We start from the raw sequence: 21363 nt of genomic DNA on the forward strand, positions 1-21363 counted from the left end.
CTTTTATACAAAACGGTCACATTTTTCTCTAGAGTGGCAATCAGGATGTGCTTATCATGGCATCATCTCTTTTAAGGCACTCAAAGATTTATTCCAGGTGATAGTGGGAAGCAGCTCAAGAAGAAGAAATGGAAGACTGCGGAGGTGTCAGAGCTCTCTTAGGATATTGTTCAAACCTTTCTCCAGCACAGAAACTACACAAAGAATTCCTCTGCAGTTTTGTTACACAGAGCTGTTTCTTTAAATTGTTTGACGTCAGAGAAGGAATGCTATAGCAACAGTCTGTCAAACTGGAATTAACTCAGAAGGATGGGGGTGGGGAGAGGAAAAATGCTCCCAGGAGGGACTGACTTCAGAGGAAGCAAATTGGATAGATGCATTTATTTTATGACATTTTAGACATAAAACACCAAGAGAAAAAGTCGATTAAGATGCATGTGGTGTTTCTCTCACGCAGAGAGAAGCCGACTTGGCAGGATTGAATGGAAGGCCTTCTGGTTTCATCAGAGAACAATAGTAACAGCAAAGTATTGATCATTTATTTAGAGGCAGACTCCGTGCAAACATTACTTCATCTAATACGTTTAGCACCTTTACGAGGCAGGAAGCACTGTCTCTATTTAGGCTAAACTCAGGCCCAGAAAGGGTACATGGTCACCACAACTAGTGATGTCCTAGAGCGAGGACGGCCACACAATGTTGTATGGTTCCAGGCTGCAGTTTAACTTTCTTACATACAGATTTCCACAGCGTTGAGCCTAACTGGGCCCTCGGGGTCTTCCAGCTCAGCCCCTCCGTCCGGCTCTCTAGCAAAGTGACCCCTGTGTAGTGGCGAGAGGAAGCCGAGCACACCACTTAGACGGGCGCTTCTCAGAAGAGTGCTCCAACGCCACACCGACAAGAAAGCGAAACTGCCTAGGAATTCATGCTTTTCTTCTCCTTCTAGCAGGAAACTAGACAGAAAATAGGAAGCAGAAGCCCCGCGCCACGCCCGCTCCCTGCGCCCCCGCCAGGCCGGGGCGCGCTCCAGGCTCGCGCGCGCGTCTCCCGCACGTCCCCGCCGGGCCCGCGCGCCTCGTGCCTCGCGCCTAGCGCCTAGCGCCTTGCGCCACGTCCCCGCCCCGGCCCGGCGCTGGCGCGGTTGGCTGGCCGGCGGGCGGCGCGGGACTGGGTGTGGCCGCGGCTCGGGAACGGCAGTTCGCTGGTTCTGCGTGCCGGCCCGCGCCCCGGGGCTGCTGAGCGCCCAGCGGACACGGGCTGTGCACGGTGGACGCGGCCGAGCTCCCTCCAGGTAGGCGGCAAGGGCGCAGGGTGCGGCTCGGCGGTGCGCCCCGCAAGGGGGTCCGAGCTTCCCCGGGGGTGTGAGGCCGGCCCCCGTGGTGGCACGAGTACAGTCGGGTCCCTGTAGGGTCCGGGATCCGGGACTCCGGCGTCGGACGCTGCCCCGCGGGGACCGGGCGGGCGCGCCCTGCTGCACTGGGAGCGGCCCCGCGGTCGCCGTCTCGGGCGCTTCCTGGGCCGCTCGCACCGTCGCTCCGGGAGGCGAAGGGCCGGGGTGTCGTTCCGATCCCCCGGAGCCCCGGTTTCTCTTCGCGCCCCGAGGCCGCCTCCTGGGGGCTCAGAGCACCGACTCCTGCTGGCGGCGATTCGGGGCTGCCCGAGAATTAATGGGTGGAGGGCGCCTGGAACACTCGTGGAAGTTCTCCACTGAGTGCTAACATGAGTCCCCTGGTTTTGTGTCAAATTTATTTTTAAGGTGATGCTTTTTTTGAGGGGGAGGTGGATAATGAAAGGAGAGTACTTGTTAAGTTCGGTATAGGAAAAAGTACATTCAGTACCTTCCTTTTCTGCTTCCAAACCCAGATGATTGCCTGATACTTTGATGTTTATTACTATTCGGTAAGAGAAAATGGAACTCCCAGAAGTTTAAAAGCAGGCTTTCATTGGCTTATGGGAGCGGTGCTTGTTATTTCGCATCCCTCTGTCTTATCTCCCGCTCTTCCCCTTTCTTTTCTCGCGAAGGATGAGGATGCATCTTATTCTTCAGCCGCCGACAGAGTAGCTTGGCGTGTAGATTAGCACCTTCCCGGGAAGTTTGCCTAAGATGTTCGGAATTGAATTGTTGGTTAGAACTTTTCACTCTATCCCACTGCTGCAGACTGAGATGGTGACCTTTAAGTACATCTTCCAGAACAGAGATGGGGCGCACACTGCTTATCTAAGATGACAGGGGATTCATTTCCATTGGTGAGGGAGATACAGATGATGTGTATTGGCAGTTGTATGCTTTGAGTCTCTGCCATTGCAGAGTGCGGTTTGGGGCTTACCACTGACCCGAGGCTATTAAAGTTCATTGCTTTGCTTCATTGTACATTTTGGCATTGGTTTAAAATCGTTTTAAAAATTTTCATGTTGCATTTTGGTTTCTAGGTGAATTTGAAACTGAAATAGAAACGTATAAAATATTTTATTGAATGCTGTCAAAACCTCCGATACCTATTATGAAATTAATGATTAGCTTAGACGTGTGATACATTTAGGCTTATATCTTTATGGGCCCGTACACATTATTTAGGAAGTTATTCTGAATCATTAGTCTTTGTTAACCTATAGAATTGTTTCTTTTAAGTCACTGACACTTAAGTATGCCAGCACATATTTTTACACTTTAAAAATAGACTCTGGGACAACTTGAAAATTAAGAATGGAAACAAAGTGTTGGACATTTTTCTGCCTTCACCAGATACTGCTTGATATGGTGTTGATTTCTCTCGGGCATGTTTTTGAAGTCAGCTGGCTGTGTTAGTTTCTTCACCTTGCTGACTAGTTTAATCTGCATTTATTATAGAATTTATTTATTAAACATCTGGTCTGAGCCAAGGGCAGTGCTACACACATTATTCTATTTGTATCTCATAATAACGTGGCATTATCAGCTTCCACAGGTGAGGAAATTCTGGCTGTGGGATGTCAGGTATCCTGCCAGTGGTCATGAGCTGTTTATTAACTCAACTGGGCTTCATAGCAAGATTTCTGTGTCTCTAAAATTCATATCCTTTCCTTTGCGCTACTACAGTAGCTTGTTGCCAGGGCAAAAGGAGTGACACTTAATTACTTGTTAGCATATGTGTAAAATATTCAAGACATGCAGAGATGTGTTTGTTTTTCCAGCACTATTGTTACCAGATCATTACCAGCAGTCCATGTTACATGCAGAACCTCACATCAGCCATTCTCCTTTGAACTCTCTATTGGTTAAATGTGTTGTTCAAAGTTCAAAACCTGCCTCTTGCTAGGGTAGAATTTATTCTATTGACTATAATAGGTAGTGATGGCTTAATTGCTCTTCCAAGCTAATAGCCCCATTTTTAATGTGGGTTCCCTGGAGACATAGATACAACTAACTTGGAAGTTTATTAACAGGATGGAAGTCTGCTTTGGAATTTGGGAACCCTTTGATAGCCCTCACATTAAACCAGAATATACTTTGATATTTAGTCCTGAAATCACCCCTCTCTCTTGTATCTTCAATTTGTCAGGTACTATGGAATCATTTTTACATTATTATATATTCTACCTCCCACCTTAAAATAAAATTATTTTTTCATCCAGTGTTTTGCGTCAGTGACTGCCTCATTTCTCTACTTCACCTTGAGAGAAGCATAATTTTTTGACAAAACAAAAAATACGTGAAGGAGAAATAAGCAGAAACTAATGAGTTAACCACAGGGGTGGGTAGGAGCTGAGTAAACTGAAATAGCAGGAGGAATGACACTGCTCTGAATGTATTTTTTTGTATAGTTTTGGAAACTTGTTAATTTTTTTCTGTTCAAAAATTAACAAGATTGGGGGGTCTCCAAATTGAATACAAACAGTAACAAATAAATCAACTGTCTTTCTTCCTTCCTTTCCTTTGACATTGTCTTACTCTTGTCATCCTGGGTAGAGTGCCATGGCATCATAGGTCACATCAACCTTAAACTGTTGGGCTCAAGAGATCCTCCTGCGTCAGCCACCGGAGTACCTAGGAGTACAGGCACCTGCTATAATGCCCCTAGTTTTTCTATTTTTAGCAGGGGCAGTGTCTCACTTTGCTCAGGCTGGTATTGAACTCCTTGAGTTCAGGCAATCTACCCACCTCAGCCCCCCTTCCCCCAGAGTGGTGGGATTACAGGCGTGAGCCACTGCACCTGGCCTTATATCAGCTGACGAAAAAAATGAATTCAAGTAAGTTTTGAGCACAAGACTTTTACAATACTCCCTTAATCTACAGATAAAAAAGAGCTGAGAAAAAAAATCCTGAGCTGTGTGTAGTAGGCTATTATTTGTATGGTAGAGGTATAGCAATTATGTTTTTTTTTTTTTAAGAGATTGGGAGAGATCCCAATGGCCAAAGCTGGAAAATGAGCATCAGAAGGAGTGATAGCAGTAGATGATAACCCATTGATAAGGATCCCAAGTCCATAATAAAGAAAAAGGGAAAGCTTTTCAATTTAGAAAATGTAGAATGTACAATAGAGACAGAAAAATCATGAGTTTGAAATCATCATAATAGTGTTGATTCAGGCGATTATTACAGTCTCACATGATCTCTCAAATGATTAGTGAACAAGGGGAAAGCAGTAACTCACAGACACTGCCTTAGCCAGGTGATCAAAGTTGGCATCACCAATATTAGCATAGTTACATTCCTCATGTGCTTGAACAGGGGACGTCGTTACTTTTCCTTGGTATTTCTGAAATGTATAACTGGAATCTAATCACTGGAAACAATTGGGGGACCTTAAGTGAGGATTATTTTACAAAGTGCCTTCTTTATAATTTTTTTTTTTTTTTTGTAGAGACAAGAGTTTCACTTTATGGCCCTTGGTAGAGTGCCATGGCATCACACAGCTCACAGCAACCTCCAACTCCTGGGCTTAAGCGATTCTCTTGCCTCAGCCTCCTGAGTAGCTGGGACTACAGGCACCTGCCACAACACCCGGCTATTTTTTTGTTGCAGTTCGGCCGGGGCCGGGTTTGAACCCACCACCCTTGGTATATGGGGCCGGTGCCTTACCGACTGAGCCACAGGTGCCGCCATCTTCTTTATAATTTTTAAATATGTCAGTGTCATGAAACACAAAGGCTAAGAAACTGTTCCACATTCAAAGAAAGAAGTTCAAGGGCGGCGCCTGTGGCTCAGTGAGTAGGGCGCCGGCCCCATATGCCGAGGGTGGCGGGTTCAAACCCAGCCCCGGCCAAACTGCAACAGAAAAATAGCCGGGCGTTGTGGCGGGCGCCTGTAGTCCCGGCTGCTCGGTAGGCTGAGGCAAGAGAATCGCGTAAGCCCAAGAGTTAGAGGTTGCTGTGAGCCGTGTGATGCCACAGCACTCTACCCGAGGGCGGTACAGTGAGACTCTGTCTCTACAAAAAAAAAAAAAAAGAAAGACGTTCAAGAGGTAGAACAGTTAAATGCTGTGTATAATCTTGGTTTGGATCTTAGATTAGAAAAAAAATTTTTGCTGTAAGTACATTATTGGGATATTGGCAAAATTTGATATGTACTGAGTTAGAAAATAGTGTTGTATCAGTGTTAAATTTTCTGAATCTAATAATTGCACTGTGATTATGTAAGGGAATGCCCTTTTTCTTAGAAGATAACAGTGAATTATTTAAGAGTCAAAGATCAAAGTATTTTCAACTTAATTGCAAGTGGATAGGTAATAATTACAAATATAGAAAGAAACTGATAAAGCAAATATGGCACATGTGAATGATTGGTGAAATTGGGGGCAGAGCAAGATGGTGGACCAGAAGGATCGTTCAGCTGAGCTCTCCTAGAGTGAATGGGGAAAAAGAGAGAACCCAGCCATACCTAGTGCAGGGACCTTACCTGAAGTCATAGCTCAGGGTGCATAGTGAGGAAGTGGTAAGCTGGATACAGGATATGATCCAGAGTGATGGAAATCTGATGGATTAGGCAAGTGATTGCAACTGGCTGGATCGCCTGGCCCCCAAGAGGTCCAGGACAGGAGGAAGCCTCTCCAGAGTTTTCAGTTGTTGGGGGGAAGCTATGCATTGAGTGGAAAGCTTGGAAGAGTGGGTAGACTTGAACAGTATACAGCAACCAGATTTGAATGCCGGTTTGAGTGGATTTGCCATAGTTTTGGTGACTAACAGAGGCAGCCATACTGAGAAAGTCTCAGAGGCTGGGGGCTGCCATTGTGGGAAGGTCGTGAGAGAGTCTAAGCAGAGGCCTAAAGCATCGCCATTTTAATTACACCTGCTGGGATTAGAACTCCATTCTTGGGACAGGCTGAGGGACTCCCACACCCCATGGGAACTGAAGTCAGGGGACACTGTGAGACATGCCCTTGAAGGATTCTTGTGAGCTTTAAGATCCCAACCTGGCAGGGTCAGAATGCTGAGGAAACAATCAGGCAATCACCAAAGGCAACTAAGTTTGGAATCAGGACCATAGAGTTGCTGGCTGTGCTCTCTGTCTCCTAAAAAAATGCTCTAGCGCCACCTGGTGTCCAAGTGACACATTGCAGCAGACTGTCATTAAGAACAAGGACTTCTGTTTGAAACAAAGGAGGCAGTGAGAAGGAAAAAGGAGGAAAAGGAGGTAAATAAGAACACATGAGGAGGAACCAACAGAAAAATTTGGGCAACATGAAAAACCGAAGGTGCAAAGGATAAAACTACACAATGGACTTTCACAAAATATTATCAATAGAACAGCACACTTATCAATTCTCTCAATAAATGTCAATGGACTGAATTCACCACTGAAGAGGCACAGATTAGCTGACTGGATAAAAAAACACAAGCCATCCATATGCTTCAGGAGACACACCTAGAAGGACAAATCAAGACTCAGGGTTAAGGGATGGAAGCAAATGGAAATCAGAAGAAAGGAGGCATTGCAATCTTTTTTTCAGATACAAGCAGATTTAAAGCAACTGAAGTTGAGAAAAGCAAAGATGGGCACTTTGTATTGGTCAAAGGAATGATACAACAAGAAGACATTTCAATTTTAAATATTTATGCACCCAACTTAAATGCTCCCAGATTTATGAAAGAGAGCTTGATGAGTCTGAATAATATGATATCCCATAAGACCATAGTAGTCAGGGACTTCAACACCCCTCTGACAGAATAGGACAGAAACTAAATAGAAACTAAACAAAGATACAAATGTAACCCTAGAACAAATGGGATTAATAGACATATACAGAACACACTGTCCCAAAGCTAAGGAATATAAATTTTTCTTGTCAGCCTGTGGTACATACTACAACATTAACCACATCATGGGGTATAAATCAAACCTCAGCAAAATTAAAACAACAGGAATTATACCTTGTATCTTCTCAGACCACAAGGCAATAAAGGTGGAACTCAACTCCAACAAAAACATTCATCCCCCCACAAAGACTTGGGAATTAAACAACCTTTATGCTGAATGATAATTGGGTTCAGGAAGAGATGAAAGAGGAAATCATTAAATTCCTCAAACATAACAACAATGAAGACAACAAGTTGCCAAAACCTGTGGGATATAGCAAAAGCTGTAAATTTCCCTCGTAATTTTCTTACGAGTGAAATTTATCGCATGTGATGCCTACATTCAGATAACAGAAAGCACTTCGACAAACTCATGAATCATTTTATGGAATTGGAAAAAGAAGAACAATCTAATCCTAAACCCAGCAGAAGAAAGAAATAACCAAAATTAAATCAGAGATGAATGAAATTGAAAACAAAAGAATCATTCAGAAAATTAACAAAACAAAAAGTTGGTTTCTCCAGAAAAGAGATAAAATTGATAAACCTTTGGCCAGATTAACTAGAAACAGAAAAGAAAAATAGAAAAATCTCTGATAGTATCAATCAGAAACAATAAAAGAGAAACAACAAATGCTACAGAGAAATAAAAGAACATCTTTGAGTACTACAAGAAACTATGCACACTCTATTTGACAACGTGGAGGAAATGGATCTATACCTGGATTCACACTCTCTCCTTAGACTTAACCAAGAAGAAATAGATCTCTCGGAACAGACCAATTTCAAGAACTGAGATCAAAGAAACAATAAAAAATCTCTCAACAAAAAATGCCCTGTCCAGATGGCTTCACACCAGAATTCTATCACACCTTCAAAGAAGAGCTTATACTCACACTGCAGAAATTATTTCAAAAACTTGAGAAGGAAGAAATCTTCCCTAACATGTTCTACAAAGTAAACATCATCCTGGTACCAAAACCAGGAAAAGACCCAACTAAAAAGGAGAACTTCAGACCAATCTCACTAATGAATATAGATACAAAAATTCTCAATAAAATCCTAGCCAATAGATTACAGCTACACATTAAAAAATCATTTGTCATGGTCAAGTAGGTTTCATCCAGGAATGCAAGGCTGGTTTAACATACACAAGTCCATAAATGTAATTGACCATATCAACAGAAGAAAAAACAAAGACCATATGATCCTCTCAATAGATGCAGAAAAAGCATTTGATAAAATTCAGCATCCTTTTCTAATTAGAACACTTAAGAATATAGGCCTAGGTGGCATATGTCTGAATGTGATTAAAACCATCTATGACAACCCATGGCTAATATTATGCTGTATGGTGTAAAACTGAAAGCTTTACCACTTAGAACTGGAACCAGACAAGATTGTCCTCTATCACCAGTACTATTCAACATAGTGCTGGAAGTTCTAGCTAATATAAGCAGGCAAGAGAAGGAAATAAAGGGCATTTAAATGAGTGCAGAGCAGGTCAAACTCCAAACTCTTGCTCTTTGCTGACAATATGATCTTATACTTAGAGAACCCCAAAGGCTTAATCACAAGACTCCTAGAAATGATAAAAAAAATATAGCAAGTGTCTCAGGATATCAAATTAGTGTCCACAAATCAGTAGCCTTTATATATGCCGATAACAGCCAAGATGAGAAGCCAAGGACACACTTTCCTTCACAGTAACTTAAAAAAAAGAAATACCTAGGAATATACACAACAAAAGAGGTGAAGGACCTCTACAAAGAAAATTATGAAATACTAAGAAAAGAAATAAGAGAAGATGTTAATCGATGGAAGAACATACCATGCTCATGGCTGGGAAGAATCAACATTGTGAAAATGTCTATACTACCCAAAGCAATCTATAGATTCAACACAATCGCCATTAAAATACCATCATGATACTTTCAAGATTTGGAAAAAATAATTCTTTGTTTTGTATGGAACCAGAAGAAACCCCATATAGCCAAGGCAATTATTAGTAATAAAAACAAGCCAGAGGTATAACCCTACCAGACTTTTGGCTATACTACAAGGCCATAATGATCAAATAGCATGGTATTGGCACAAAAATAGAGACAATGACATTTAGAATGGAATAGAAAACCATGAATTGAAGCTAACATCTTACAGCCCCACCTGATCAACCAAACAAGAATATACACGGGGGAGAGAATCCCTATTCAATAAACAGTGTTGGTAGAACTGGATCACCACAGGTAAAATACTGAAACTGGACTCGCGCTTTCACCACTTACACAAAAATTGATTCAAGATGGATAAAAGTTTTAAATCTAAGGCATGAAACAGTAAAAATCCTTGAAGAAAGTATAGGGAAAACACTTGAAGATATCGGCCTGGGGAGTGACTTTATGAAAAAGACTTCTGTGGCATTTGTAACAATAGCAAAAATAAACAAATGGGACTTAATTAAACTGAAAAGCTTTTGTATAGCTAAGGAAACAACAACCAAAGCAAACAACCTTCAGAATGGGAAAAGAAATTTGCATATATATAAATCGGACAAAAGCTTGATAACTAGAATGTACAGAGAACTCAACAAAAAAAGACCCACCAATCCATATATCACTGGGCAAGAGATGAATAGAACCTTCTCTAAAGAAGACAGATGAAGATCTGCGCCCACAGCACAGTGGTTGTGGTGCCAACCACATATATCGAGGCTGGTGCGTTCAAACCTTGCCCAGGCCAGCTAAAAACAACAATGACAACTGCAACAAAAAATAGCTGGGCATTGTGGCAGGCGCCTGTAATCCCAGCTACTTGGGAGGCTGAGGCAAAAGAATAGCTTAAGACCAAGAATTTGAGGTTGCTGTGAGCTGTGACGCCACAACATCTGTCTACAGGGGGTGAGATAGTAAGACTCTGTCTCAAAAAAGAAAAAAGATGAATGGCCAGCATATGAAAAAATGCTCATAATACTTAGTCATCAGAGAAATGCAAATCAAAACTACTCTGAGATGTCACCTAATCCCAGTGAGAATGGCCCACATCAGAAAGTCTCAAAGCTGCAGATGCTGGCTTAGATGTGGAAAGAAAAGAACATTATTATGCTGCTGGTGGGACTGCAAACTAATACAGCATTTCTGGAAGGAAGTATGGAGAATCTTCAAAGAACTCAAATTAGACCTCCCATTTGATCCTGCAAACCCATTAATAGGCATCTACCCAGAACAAAAAAACAAAACTTTTGGGCAGTGCCTGTGGCTCAAGGAGTAGGGCGCTGGTCCCATATGCCGGAGGTGGCGGGTTCAAACCCATCCCTGGCCAAAAAAAAAAAAAAAAAATTATCATAAGGACATTTGCACTAGAGTGTTTATCATAGCTCAGTTTATAGTTGCCAAAATGTGGAAACAACCTAAATGTCCACCAACTTAGGAATGGATTAACAAGCTACGGAATACTATTCAGCCACTAAAAAAGATGGAGACTTTACATCTTTTGTATTAACCTGGATGGAGGCAGAACACATTCTTCTTTGTAAAGCATCACAAGAATGGAGAAGCAAGAATCAAATGTACTCTATTCTAATATGAAAGCAGTAGATGAGCTAATTCAAGAGGAGGGGAGGGGAATGAGATAGCTGGGGGGGGGAGAAGGGGGATGGGAGTCATGATGTATGGCATACCTTTTGGGGGTGGGACACAATTATAAGAGGAACTTTATCTAACAAATGGAATCAGTGTAGCCTAATTCTTTGTATCCTCAATAAATCCCAAATAACAATAAAAAAAAGTAAAACAAAACAAAACAATTGGTGAATCCTGGTGAAAGTCTTAAGGGTACTCATGATACTACTTTTTTTCAGATGCATAGTTCACAAATATTTTTTCCCATTCTGTATGTTGTATGTTTACTTTGTTATTACTTCTTTCGTGGTACAGAGATTTTTAGCTTTATTTAAGTCCCAAATTTTTATTTTTGGTTTTATTGAATCTGCTTTTGATGTATTAGTCACAAATTATTTGCCAAGACCAATGTCCAGAAGAGTTTTTCCTAGGTTTTCTTCTAGAATTTTTGTAGTTTCAGCCCTTATATTTAAATCTTTCATCCCTCTTGAGTTAATTTTTGGAAACAGAGAGGAGAGACCCAATTTTATTCTTCTAAATCTATAAAAAAAATTTAACAAATACTCTTTTTCAACTTTGAAATTTTTTTAAAAATAAAAGGTTAAAAAATTAAATTTAAAGGTTTAAAAATAATAAAGCTATTTTTCTAAAAAAAATCTTTTGGCTGAGTGACGTGGCTCTTGCCTATAATCCTAGCACTCTGAGAGGCTGAGGTGGAAGGATCGCTGGAGCCCAGGAGTCCAAGGTTACAGGGAGCTGTGATCAAACCACTGCTCTCCAGCCTGGGTGACAGAGTGAGACCCTGTCTCTAAAAATAATGATAAGAAAAATCTTTGAAAGACTCCATGTAGTCTGCCTGTACTCATTTCCCATTTTCCCTTGAATTTATTCCAGAAGGACTTTATCTTACCTACTCCCTGAAACACCCTTCTGGTGTCACCAGGGACATATGTGTTGCCAACTTGGATTTCCCAGCCACACTTGATGCAGATAACAGATAGCTCCTCCTTTATTGAAACATTTTTTCCCTTTGGCTTTTGGAATACCCACTCTTTCAGATTTTTATCCTGCCTCAGTTTTTCATTCTTCTCTATCTCACTAAATGCTACCACCTATTGCTCAAGCTAAAAATCTCAAAAGTTATCCTTAATTCCTGTATTTCACTCCTAAATCTTGTCTTCTTTCAACAAGTATTGTGGGCTGTCCTTTGAAAATTATTCCACATTTGACTTATTTCTTACCACTTGCACTGCCAGTACCACTCTGTGTCAAACCACATTCTTCCCTGGCCTGAACTGTGGCAGTGGCTTCCTGAATGGTCTGCTGGCTTCCACTCTGTGTCCCACAGCAGGCAGGATGAACTTTAAAAAGAGATAAACTAGATTATATCTCACTCACCAGAACCTATTACTGCCAGATAAAATGTGACACTTATACAGGATCAGGAGACCAGTATGATCACATGTGGACTTGTGCATACCTCCCTCATCTCAGCTTTGCCGCTCTTTGCCTTGTATACTCTCCCCAGCCTCACAGTCCTTATTGCTGTGGATCCGGGGTGCCACGTTTGTTTCTGCCTCCCAGCCTTTGCATTTACTGTTTCTAATGCCAGGAATGTTTTTCTCCACTTAGGACATGGCTCAATTCCTCATTTCATTTGGGCCTTTACTTAATTTATTTAAAAATAGCCTTGACATAGATATATATATTATTTTTTTTTTTTGAGATGGAATCTCATTCTGTCCCCTTGGGTGGAGTGCTATGGTGTCATCATAGCTCACGGCAACCTCAGGCTCTTGGGCTCAAGTGATCCTCTTGCCTCAACCTCCCGAGTAGCTGAGACTTCAGGCATGTGCCACCCTGCCTGGCTAGTATTTTTTTTTTTTCTATTTTTAGGGTTTCTCTCTTGCTCAGGCTGGTCTTGAACTCCTGAGTTCAAACAGTCTGCCTGCCTCAGCCTCCCAGAGTTCTAGGATTACGGTGTGAGCTACCACGTCCAGCCACCCTTTAAGTTCTTGTATTTTTTTTCACGTATAGTACTCATCTTTCCTAAACTTATGTCTCCTAGACAGATACCGAATAAAGTACTGTGGCAATGGAAACTTTCATTTTGTTTATTGCTAAATCTTTAGAGCCAGGAATATGCCTGTCACATGGTTAGAACTCAGATATTTGTTCAATGAATGCATGAATTGATATCTGCTGTATTTTTCAAATGGAGAAGACAGTTTCCAGAGACTCTTTTTTTTTTTTGAGACTCACTATGTCGCCCTCGGTAGGGTGCTGTAAGGTCACAGCTCACAGCAACCTCCAGCTCTTAGGCTTAAGCAATTCTTTTGCCTCAGCCTCCCAGTAGTTGGGATTACAGGCACCCACCACAATGCCCAGCTATTTTTTTGTTGCAGTTGTCATTGTTGTTTAGCGGGACCAGGCAGGATTTGAACCCACCAGCCTTGGTGCATGTGGTGGGCATCATAACCACTGTGCTACAGGTGCTGAGCCACAGAGACTCTTACAGTCTTACTGCTATTTAAGGTGTTTTGGTGACACTGCTAAGCTTCTGTGGAAGCTGACGAGCCATCAGCTGTGAGAGTTTAGCGTCTTCACCTTTCTTTTGTCTGCCCTCTGTCCTTAATAAGCAGCAAATCAATAGAATTGCTCAATAAAAGAACTTTGATCACAATCTGGATTGTAAACTTTAAAAAAATTAGACTTTAAAATTTTAATTTTAGGTACACCTCCAAAAACATAATAAGAAAACGAGCAGGAGTCAGATTTGAATCAATATCTAGCTTAGGATGAAAAAATAAAACTATTGAGCTCACCCAAGATGTTTGGATTACTTAAAATAATTTCTACTTTTAAAATACTTCTTTCCTTTAAAATATTGTAGTATTTTTCCACCTTAAATGAAAATGCCTCCTTTCTCCACTGCAATAATAACTTTGCTTCACCTTTATTGACTTGACCATGTGTCAGGTAACACATGTCAGGGTGGGAAGCCCATGTTCATCCTAGCCCTGGGTGCGAGGATGGTGCTTTTGGTCATTTGGCTTCACTGCTACTTTTCTCTGAGGTCCCATGCATAGTACCAGTACCAGAGAATTTCCTGTATGCAGTAATTATAAACAAAAATTCTTTATAAGTTCACAGCATGTATTACTCAATACCATTTTTCCAATATGTATTATGGAGAGCCTTTTTCTCTAGAATTGCTGGGATATATATGTTATTTAATCTAGTTTTTTAATTTTTTAATTATTTATTTATTTTGAGATAGGGTCTTACTCTGTCTCCCAAGCTGAGGTATGGTGTCATCATAGCTTGCTGCAGCCTCCCAACTCCTGGGTTCAAGTAAGCCTCCTGCCTCAGCCTCCTGAGCAGCTGGGACTATTGGCAGGTGCCATAATGCCTGGTTCTTATTTCTATTTTTTGTAGAGATGAAGTCTTGTTGTGTTGCTTAAGCTGGTCTTGAACTCCAGGTCTCAAGCAATCATCCTGCCTGAGCTTCCCAAAATGCTGGGATTATAGGTGTGAGCTAACACACCCAGCCTGTCTGTTCTATTTTAACCACATCTGAGTGCACACAGTTTACACTTGGGTGCTACTGACTTGCTAAAATAACATGAAGATTCTCTTAGTGTCCATAGTTGATATTAAAGGCAATATACAGCTTAAATTTTGTTTTCCAACTTTGGCCTTTGCAGAAGTGGTTCCTATATAGTGTAATTATTACTATAAAGGAAATTTAGTATACCTTGCTGGGTAAGGACAAACTCCTACTGAGATACTTATTTTATTTCCATTTGGACCCAGAAAAGAGAATTTGTTCAGGGGATATCATGAATGCTGGCATCTTTGCAAGTCAGTACTGTACTTGTAACTCAAATATTTTCTTCTTAATAGCTTCATAATATTTCATTGTATGGATGCAGCATATCTGGTCTCCTACTGATTTATATTTTCAATTTTTTATATAAACAATTGGCCAATAAATATATTTTTATTTATTTATGTACATTCATGTGTTACAAGTGTAATTTTGCTACATTGATTCATTGCATTGTGGTGAAATCAGGCCCTTCAGTGCCTCCCTTACCAGAGCAAAGCACATCAGAGCTGACGGAGCAAACTCTCATCAACCCTAACCCCTCAGCTCCCCGAGTCTTCATTGTCCATCATTCCACTCTGCTTCCTTGTGGACACAATATTCAGCTCCCACTTACAAGTGAGAACATGCACTGTTTTTCTGTGTCTGAGCTGTTTCACTTAAGGTGATGGTAATGAGTGTTGTCCTTAAACATTGATACTTAACCTATTCAGAAGTAATTGTGTTTTTAGAAATCTTACGGTTTCTACTCTGTAGCACTTTGTCATAAATGTTCAGCGATAGGGAAAGTCATAGAATCTACTGTCATTATGGAGCAGAGTTTATCAATTTCTCTATAGCTGAAAAAAGTGAGAATACTGCTTTGGGAAATACAAAGAAGAGGACAGTGGTCTCTGTGCTCAAAGAGGTGATACTCTTAGTCTAGGTTCTTAGGTAGGAGTTTATATATATATATATATTCGAGTTTTTATATTTTTTATGGCAACATTTATCAATAACTTGACTCAATTTTTCCTGGCCCAGTCTTTATATTGAGTTCCCCACTTAACACACCTTTACCCAGGAATTAAGATAATGAAACTTGGGCTTTAACTATTTGGTAATGTGAAATTAAAAACCCACCCATGTAACTTAAACTGGATGTGGCTTTGTTAACTGGCATGTGGCATAGATTATATACATTGCATTTAGAAGAGCTAAAAAGGCCAGTTTTTATAAAGAAATTTACACATTTTATTCTATATAAATTATAGTATGTATTTCAATGGAACATAGTAGGCAGTTAATTACTTAAGGAAATTGAAATTTGTCAATAAGGTATCTTCATTAGGTGCATTACTTACTGAATGGGGCTCTAAGGAAGTTGTTGAGAGGAAAAGAAATCCCTAAAAGAATGTGATCTCATTGTATGGTCTAAAAAGCAAAAATAAAACTTGGTAAATTTTTTTAAGACTTAGATATTAGTTTTCATGATTATGTGTTTACCTATATGAATTAAAATTTATGAACCAGGGATTTCGTCATGTTCATTAATCATTAAATGTGGCACTAAGAAACAGAAACAAACAAAAAGTCCACAAAGAGTCGTTTTTGCTGTAAGGCATAAAGAAGGTAAAGAGGAGTTGGTATGTACATTTCATTCATGTTTATGTGTTAAATCACCTTTTGATGAGGAAAGATGTTTGCAAAATTTTAGAGATGATGGTGACACCAATTATGATGGGACAGTGAAACATCAGAAGTAACCTGTGTTTCCTGCAGGTGCTGAAGAGCAATGCTGGCATTTATGATGTGTTTGTGGCAGGTAGAAGCGTCAGTAGGAAGATGAGAGTAGTAGAACAAAACTTGATGTGACTAAAAATGAATGTACTGTTCATATCACCCAGAGGAGATGAACCTCCTGATTGAAAGATTTTTGAGAACATTAGTGGTGGGGGTGGAGCGTTGGGTATGGGGTGAAATCCTAAAGAACTAGTCTGAGTTATTAGCTAATTAGCTGTTAGGTTGAATCTGAGATAGCGATTGTAGAATAATAGTGTGATCCTGAGGAAACAAAGGGTATCTGCTCATCTCAGAACAATGCTACATAAGTACACTTACTCTCGAGTGAAAACCTTCAGATTTTTAGCTTACATGTAGGTGTTCCCACGTTATGTTAGAAAGAATGAAATCTGCAGTGAAGGACACTGACTGCTGTATTCTATTTTTACTTATTATTAGTAACTAAGTTATTTTACTTTCATTAAAAAGCTATGAACACATGGAATTGTAGCCAGCTTTTTGTGAGTACATTAATTACACCAAGTCATGTGTTGTCCTATGAAGCTAAGACAGCAAATAAGATAGATCTGCTAGAGACTCACAAATATTTATTAGATAAAATTCTGATATCTCCAGTTGTCATATTTTCATTCCTTAGTGGTGGGTTTGATTTCTTTGATTTTTAGATATGACTAAGAGTAATATGTAATGAAGTTTGGTGACTTTAAAGGGTTGTTTCTGGTAAAACAGAATATGTGATTTTAAAGTGATGTAAGACTGTGTGTCTTAGTAATACAGAGGTAACCACATGTGGTCCTGTCAAAAAGCCCAAGAGATAATAAAGCTTCAGGGAAGTCATGTGAGAAGAGAGAGACTGACAGAGTATGATTTACAATTTATTTATTCTTTTTGGAGACAGGGTCTCACTGTGTCACCCAGGCTGGAGTGCAGTGGTGCTATCATAGTTCTTTGAAGTTCTGGGCTCAAGCAATCCTTCTGACTCAGCCTCGTGAGTACCTAGGACTATAGGTGTGTATCACCACACCTGGCTAATTAAAAGAAAAATTTTGTTGTAGGGACAGGGTCTTGCTATGTTGCTTAGGCTAGTCTTGAACTCCTACTTTCAAGCAATTCTGCTTTGGTCTCCCAAAGTACTGGGATTACAGTAATGAGCCATAATACCTGGCACTGATTTGTAATTTATGCAATGATAATTATGTTCCTAATGTTTGAATCATAAAATCTTAGAATACCAAAACTAGATATTTTTCCTAGAGAAGGTAGTTTTAGAACTAAGCAAAAGGAAATACTGCTTTTTACATAGCTGGCAGTAAATTTATAGAACTTGTTCCTTTAAGAGTTCATAAAGGCTGGCCTGGTGGCTCATACCTATAATTCTGCACTTTGGGAGATCAAGGTGGGAGGATTGCTTGAGGCCAAGAATTGAAGGCTGCAGGGAGCTATAATGTTGCACACCACAGTACTACAGCCTAGGCGACAAAGCAAGGCACTGTCTCAAAAAAAAAGACAGTTCATATAGATGAAAATATAAGCATATAAAATTATATCTTATATAATTTTAAAGTCATATGCTGCATAACTGTGTTTCAGTCAAGGCAGATAGACTACATATAGGATGGTGGTCCCATAAGGTTATCATACTTTATTTTCACTGCACTTTTTCTATGTTTAGATACTTACCAGTGTTACAGTTGCCTACAGTACTCAGTACAGTATTGCGCTGCCCAGGTGTGCCCAGGTGTGTAGTCTGTAAGCAGGAGGCTGTTCTTTACAGCTCAAGTGTGCAATAGACCGCACCATCACATAATGTCTAACATTCACACAATAGGATCACCGAAGGAAGCATTTCTAAGAATATGTTCCTGTTGTTAAGTAATGCATGTTGTGTTGTTACTTACCCGTTTTTTCTCATGAGATGATGAACTTTTCTGGTGGGGTGGGTTTCTATGCCTCCAACAAGGTAGGTGTTAAATACTCATTTCTTGAGTGGACAAGTAAATGGCATGATTTGGACTGAGTAGGGGTAGCACTCATTGCTTATGTACTTTAGGACTGATTTTAGATAAGAATACTAGGAGTAATACATGAGGAAAATCTAGAAAACTTTCCCAAAGACTGGAAAAGAGTTAGATTTATTCATTTAAAGCTTCTATTATAGGCTCGGCACCCATAGCACAGTGGTTATGGTGCTAGTCATATACACCGAGGGTGGCAGGTTTGAACCCGCCCTGGGCCAGCTAAACAACAATGACAACTACAACAAAAAAATAGCTGGGTGTTGTGGCAGGCACCTGTAATCCCAGCTACTTGGGAGGCTGAGGCAAGAGAATCAGTTAACCCGAGAATTTGAGATTGCTGTAAGCTGTGATGCCACTGCACTCTACCAAGGGCAACTTAGGGAGACTCTGTCTCCAAAAACAAAAAAAAGAAGCTTTCATTATATACAGTTAGGAATTTTTAAAAAATATACTCAAAGAATAGAAACATATTAACACTATATTTAAAACATCTCCTCTGTACTAGGTCTGAATTCCATGGATTCTATTCTCTTTATTTTTTTGCATGAAATTTTATAAGGGCATGGCATTTACTAACCCATTTAGATTTCTGCATTGATGACATCCTGTTTAATGCAGCCCCCCCAACTGTTATCCAAGTGTTCACCTCAAATAGATCCATTTATGATACATGGATAGTGAACTTGTTTTCCTTGCTAATTTATTTATGAGTATTATGGACTTGTCACATTGTGCTGTGTTGAGAAAATGTAATTACAAGTTTTTTTTTTTTTTGAAAAAATAATAAATACAGGGCATTTCGGAATGCAAGTTTCTTTTTTAGTCAATTTCCAAAAAAAAAAAAAAAAAGTGAAGGACTATTTTCTTTTTTTTTTTTTTTTTTAATTTGGCCGGGGCTGGGTTTGAACACGCCACCTCCGGCATATGGGACCGGCGCCCTACCCGCTGAGCCACAGGTGCCGCCCGAAGGACTATTTTCTTAGTGAGTATTTTTTCATATACTTTGCTACTTTAACAAAGATTAATGCATTTAAGTCTTAATTTAAAAAATCTATTTTCAAGTATCTTTTTCTAGGAAGCAGCACTATTTCAAGATAAAAAGAAGACAGCTTGGTTCCTAACTAAGCTGTCTTCCTCAATCTTGGTGTGTATTTCATTCTTTGGGAAAATATTTTAAGTTGGAGTTTTGAGGAATGTGAAATTTATATGGGAACTTTCTTTTTTTCCATAGGAGCCTTTTTCCCCTTTATAAAGCCATTCTTTTTTTTGAGACAGAGTCTCACTATGTTGCCCTCAGTAGAGTGCTGTAGTGTCACAGCTCACAGCAACCTCAAACTCTTAGCTCACATGATTCTCTTTGCCTCAGCCTCCCAAGTAGCTGGGACTACAGGCACCCGCCACAACGCCTGGCTTTTTTTTTTTTAATTGTAGTTGTCACTGTCTAGTAGGACCAGGCTGGGCTTGAACTCGCCAGCCCCGGTGTATGTGGCTGAGGTCATAACCACTGAACTATGGGTGCTGAGCCTATAAAGCCTTTCTTCAGAAAAAAAATTAAAATCTTGTCATAGTTCAGCCATGGGAAATTATTTTGCTCTATTTAAAAACCAATTAAGAATGGAAAATTAAAAAGAAAATCTGTATGTTTTTAAATTTTTAATTCTTTTTTAGAGATGGAATCTCTCTGTGTTGCCCAGGCAGGAGTGCAGTGACTATTCACAAGCATGAGCATAGCACTCTACAGCCTGGAACTTTGGGCTTCAAGCCATCCTCCTGCCTCAGCCTCCTAAGTAGCTGGTCTACAGGTGCCCTGTATTCCCCTTAATGTCTTTATTTTTATTTTACTTGGAGGTTTTATTCAATCAGAAAGATATAATGTAAATGACAGTTTAGCTGTTTTTAGGAACTTTCTAAAGTGTAAACACACATTCTTCAACTTTCCTCCAATCAGATGGTTTTAGACACCTTGTGTAAATAAGCCCTAAGACCAGTGGCTGTCAAGTCTAGGGGCTTCGGAATCACCTTGAATGCTTGCTGAAACACTGCTTGTTGGGCTCCCCCCTCAGAGTTTTGGATTCTGTGGAGTTTCTGTAAGTTTGTATTATTAACAAGTTGCTAACAGATACTGATGCTGCTAGCCCTCACTTTGTGAGCATCCCCCCGATTGAAACCTTTTGGTAAAATTAGCTGGACTCCTCCCTTACGCATTGGAGAACAGAACATTAGTAATAGTGTGTGAATTCAGGAGTCAAGGAATTGGGGGGGGGTGGACCACAGAGATTGGTGCTGCTGAAGGTTTGGGGCAGGTATTGAAATCTTCAGGAGATGGGTATAGTTTGGGAAAGCCCTTCAAGTGATTGGAATTTCTTTGCTTATCCTCTCTCCCCCTTTAGAGCCCCCTCCCCCCAATTGGAGAGTCGTGTGGCAGATGAAAGAGCTGATGGGATTTTCTCCTCTCAAAAGAAACATCACAGCCTTGGGAGTCAGGGAAGAAATCGCACTGGCCCCTTGCTTCTCTATAAGCTCAGTAGAGAAAAAGGTAGTTAAATTGCAGCATAACTGGGGTGCAAAGTCCCTGCAAAGGCCTCTTTCTGGTAGTATCTGAGGACTGATTAGCAGTTGTAGTAGCATCCTGAGTAGGGTTCATGGGTGGATCAGCCACATCAGTGCTGACTTAAATTTCTAAGGACATCTTTAAAAATGTGTGTTATTTAATTCCCAAAAACAATCCTTTGGGGTAGATATGCCCACTGTACAGATAAGGAAATTGAGACTCAGAGAAGTTTCTGAGGTCACACTGTAGAACAGTTGTCTTCTGGCTCTGTTAGGCTGTGTGAATTTAGATAAGGCTCAGAACCTCCATGTGTGAGGTTTCCTAGTCTGTGGAATGAGGAGGATACTGGTACCTATCTTCTGAGTTTGTTTTGAGAACTAAAAAGTAGTGATAAAGAGCTTATGTGGTGTGTGCACAGAATGAACGCTCAGTACTCATTAACTTCTAGTGGGCTAACTCCTACTTAGTACCTTTAGGGGTTTTCTTCTTTTGTACCAGATAATCTTCCTCAAT

The 21363-nt window shown here is 40.4% G+C and overlaps 1 protein-coding gene across 6 annotated transcripts in view; it reads left to right on the forward strand.

Annotated features, from left to right (window-relative positions):
• The first annotated feature begins 1051 nt into the window (after window positions 1-1051).
• GNB4 (G protein subunit beta 4) overlaps window positions 1052-21363 on the forward strand; it is an 87795-nt gene continuing 67483 nt past the window's right edge. For 2 of the 6 annotated variants that reach the window (XR_008374895.1, XM_053564784.1), the window contains exon 1: window positions 1108-1291. The gene's annotated coding sequence lies outside the window, so the exon portion shown is untranslated. Of the gene's footprint in view, window positions 1292-17179; window positions 17290-20805; window positions 20836-21363 lie in introns of those variants that run through there. The other 4 variants (XM_053564780.1, XM_053564779.1, XM_053564778.1 and 1 more) reach the window with 4 other exon arrangements.

The sequence above is a fragment of the Nycticebus coucang genome, chromosome 16 (assembly GCF_027406575.1).
Source record: "Nycticebus coucang isolate mNycCou1 chromosome 16, mNycCou1.pri, whole genome shotgun sequence".
Classification (NCBI taxonomy): Eukaryota; Metazoa; Chordata; class Mammalia; order Primates; family Lorisidae; genus Nycticebus; species Nycticebus coucang.